This window comes from Cynoglossus semilaevis, chromosome 1 (assembly GCF_000523025.1).
Source record: "Cynoglossus semilaevis isolate Cse_v1.0 chromosome 1, Cse_v1.0, whole genome shotgun sequence".
Taxonomy (NCBI): Eukaryota; Metazoa; Chordata; class Actinopteri; order Pleuronectiformes; family Cynoglossidae; genus Cynoglossus; species Cynoglossus semilaevis.
This window is the reverse complement of record NC_024307.1, coordinates 9,892,950-9,897,301: the sequence shown is the minus strand read 5'-3', so window position 1 is coordinate 9,897,301 and position 4,352 is coordinate 9,892,950.

The following is a 4,352-nucleotide window of genomic DNA, read 5'->3' as shown; positions in this document are numbered from 1 at the left end:
ATCAGGTCTAGGGGGGTGGGGGGTCGGGGGGGGGGTGCTACAGTTTAGATGTCTGAACTGATACTGTTTGTGGGAAAAAAACACAGAGGAAGAAGTCTGTGTTGGGCTGTTTCTGACACCGGCAGTTTTATGTTTGACGATGAAGAAGGGCACAATTTAACAACATTCTCGTTCTAAATTTTTAAAAAATTATCTCATGAACCAAGTCTCGGTCTAAGAGTTGGGCTGCAAAGGTCGAGTTCCTATCGGCAAAGAAATGTGTTTAATTTGAATAACAACCTACAGTGTCTCAAACATGTAGTCAGTGTCCATTATTCTACTTACAGTAGGCCTTTCAAAGGTTTGGGTCAAGGGGTTAGGGCAGTGTTTTTCAACCTTGGGGTCACAACCCCATGTGGGGTCCCCTGGAATTCCACTAGAATTGATAAAACATTCTAAAAAATCTATCTATCTATCCATCCATCATCCATCCCTCCATCTCCCCATCTATCCATCCATCATCCAACCATCCATCTATCCATCCACCCCTCCATCCATCCCTCCATCCAACCATCTATCCATCCCTCCATCCCTCCATCCATCCATCCCTCCATCCAACCATCTATCCATCCCTCCATCCATCCATCTTTCCATCCATCCATCCTTCTTTCCATCATCCATCCATCTATCCGTCCATCCATCTATCCGTCCATCCATCTATCCGTCTATCATCCATCCATCCAACCATCCATCCATCCATCATCTATCCATCTATCTATCCATCCATCATCCATCCATCTATCATCCTACCATCCATCCATCCATCCTTCTTTCCATCATCCATCCATCTATCTTTTCTATATTCTATATTCTATATATCTATATATCTATATATTAAACCAGACTCTGTCAAGAGACACTTTTGATATACCCACCGACTATAATGTAACTACAATATTGCTTTGATAAATCTTTGGGCCAATCTTTTGGGACTTGAGCTCATTCGAGATCACACTGAGTAAAAGGCAAACAAACAAAAACAAACAGACCAAACCATGTGAAGACTTGGTCAAACATGCTGTCTGTAAACAAAGTGGTCATGGAACAGTAGGCAGACTGGCTCAGGTCGGGGGGGGGGAGGGGGGGGGTCAATCCTAGGCTCCCCTGTTGTAGATGTTAATGTGTCTCTAGATGAGGCTCTTATTCCCACGTTGCTGCTAACACTCAGTCCTGGGAGTGGGTGTCCTCCTCGGGCTGGTGCTGAACTTGGATGAGTGAGAAAGTTGCATCAGGTAGAACATCGGGAAGTACAGTATGTGCCGTACGGGCTGCTCAGCCAGAGGAAGGTCCAAAAATTCAATGGTTCAGAATGTCTCATTTTGAATTGTTTGTAGTTTTATTTTTTGCTGCTTCTGGCTTGTCAGACGGTGACAAGAGTATCCACAGCGTTGGCTGAAACTGTCAGAGTACCCAGCACTTATTTGTAGGACAGTAAAGGCATCACTGGCATTACTTTGTGTCAGACTATTTAATTGATCTATGCTAATTTTGACAATTTGATTAGATTTCAAAATGTGATATTAAATATAATACCTAATAACCTCAGAGTTGCCCCCTCCCCCGACCCATTCTGTAGATACAGCACAACTATTACAGAACCCCTCTCCACTTAGACACATTCACAACCATCTCTTCTACGGCCCTTAAGCCACTTAGACACAACCATCTCTTCTACGGCCCTTAAGTTAGATACTCTACAAACGGACTTACTTGTTTTAAGACCAGTAAATGATCCTGTTATTCTACAGTTTCCTGAGCTCGAACACTTCACCACTGCTATATTATTATATTTTCATTGTGTTTCAGGTGACATTCTCCAGGTACTAATCCTCAGGAAATATGTAACGTCGCAGGTAAGCAAACATACAACGATGATGATTTGCTTTTTGCCTTGGCTAACATTAATCACGGCGACATTACACACTTTGTGTGACTTTCACAACCTGATGAACTGTTACAACGAACAAGCCCCCGGCTGCTCTGCCAACAGCCTAATGGCCTGCTCTAATGACTGTTTGTCTTGTTTTGTGGTAATTGGGATGCCACTGTCTCTACAGCAAAGGCTCTGCTATCTTTTCTCTTCATTCTTTCCCTTCTGGAATTCTCCCTCCAGTCTCCTCTGGGCCCTCAGCTTCTGAAGCTGGTGCTGGTTTTTTCCACTAATGATATCCTAATTTTTTTTTTCCTCCATCCCTCTCTCTCTTGTTCTGGACAATGGCTGCATGTTTGAAGTTGGACCAGAAACTGACCTGGAGATCAAACTGAAGACAACATGCAGAGAAGAAGTTACACCCAGATGTTCCTCCTACACTCTCTCCATACTGTACGTGCTGAAGCACAGTGTTCCATTGTTAGTGGGAGGAAAAGCAAATACATCATTTCCATTAGATTTAGTGATGGTAACAGACCTAATATGTCAATCAAATACTCCTGCACGTACTTAAAAATGTGCTGTAGTGATCTGATAACACGCTGATCAGCCAGTGTCGTGTGTTTTCTGATATTTCAGTAGGTCGACGCTGTCAGCATTTTAGCATCAGGGATGAGAACACAAGAAAGACTGTTGGATTTATTCTGATATAGAACTTATAACTTCTTTTTGTGTTAATATTGTACATGGAGATTGTGAACATTTGTTTAGCCTAGAGCAAGAAACAGTATTTTCAACTAAAATCACCGTAAATATAAAAGCTCTGCTCACTTTCTGGTCAACTGTCAACTATGCAGACAATTAAATTTTATTTTTCTCTATAATTATTTTACCTCTAGTCTGAGCATTCCCAAAGTGGTATGGTGTGCGATCTGCCACTAGGAGGTGCACAGTAATAAAAAATATGATAGTGGTTTAGAGTGTTTTTTGTGTGTGTGTTATAAAGTGTGTGTTTTCTGGTCATTTAAACATGGTGTGCGATCTGCCACTAGGGGGTGCACAGTAATAAAAAATATGATAGCGGTTTAGGCTATTTAAAGTGTGTGTTTTCTGGTCATTTAAAAATAATTCTATATGAGTTGGGGGTGCGTCAATCCGGTTGGAATAAGGAAGTGGGTCGCGGCCAATACAGTCTTGGAGCTGCTGGTCTAGTTGATTGTATTTTATTGTATTTTTTTTTTGTACTTTTTATATGGTCTACTGTGACAAAGCTGTTTGTTCCAAGTTCGGAAAATTTTGTTTTTGTTTGGATAGAAATATCTTTCTGTGACACCAACTGAAGAACCTCACTGATGTCTGGGTTATTTAATACTCACTTCAGTTTATTGCATATTTGTTGAAAAACGCCCCAAAAATGTATCCGTATTGGTAGTCAATGTTAGCTTGTTCTCAGATAAAAAAATACCATACTGGGACAACTTGTTTTGCGTGTGATTTGCGTCTGTGAAGCAGCTGGAAGAGAACTAAACATTATGTCGACCCTCGTACTGACCAGAGACTGGAGCTGCTGTTTACACAGTAGCTCAGGAAAGTTAAGACACCTGCAGAAGCAGCAGCATATGTCATATTTCACCACTTTTGCAAGGTCTTTCTCCAAAGTCCACAAAGGCCAGCACTCTCCCCTGTCTGCACACTCGCAGGAGTGAGATAGCGCGCTGCCGTTTGAGCAATCATTTCTCAGTCCGGCCGAATTCGTGCTGACGCTCCAGTTTGCTTTCTTGAAACTCCCCTCTTCCGCTTTTTAATCCTCTGAGGGGAAGCAGAGAGAGGGGGACGATAGAGGCAGAGACCGGGACTGAATGCTGACGGGGACATAACTTGCTCTCCCTGCATTCCTTGTTTACAGTCTCCCTCCCTGCTGCTACACCCTCCGCTCTCAATGGAGCCATAAAAAACAAATAGGGGCTTTTAGAGAAATTGCCTGTGCACTGAAGATTAATAACGGTTGCACCAGTTCACCCAAGAAAGTCTCCAGAGGCAAGAAGGATATTGGAAGATTAAAAGTACCCCATCCCTAAATTGGAATGATTCAGTGCTCAGGCCGCTCTCTAACCAGCTTACTGGGAGTCAAGGCCTCTGTCGACCTGTCAGACAAAGAGCATCATTAACTATTTACCTGTGGATGAAGATTTGTAGTGTGCTTAACACTGACGAGCTGAGTGTGATCAATCCGCCGTGTCTCAGCTGTGAGTGCGGTGGTCTATGGCTGAGGCAGAGGCAGGCGAAAAAACACCGGTGATTGGACACGAGGTGAGACCCTTTCACCGGTACCCATTAGTTTAACTAGCCAGTTGGCAGACGCACAGAGCACCAGTTGCGACCCATTACTGTCACTGAATATGACTAAGGTATGGTATAAATCTAATGGCCCGGCAATTTCCCC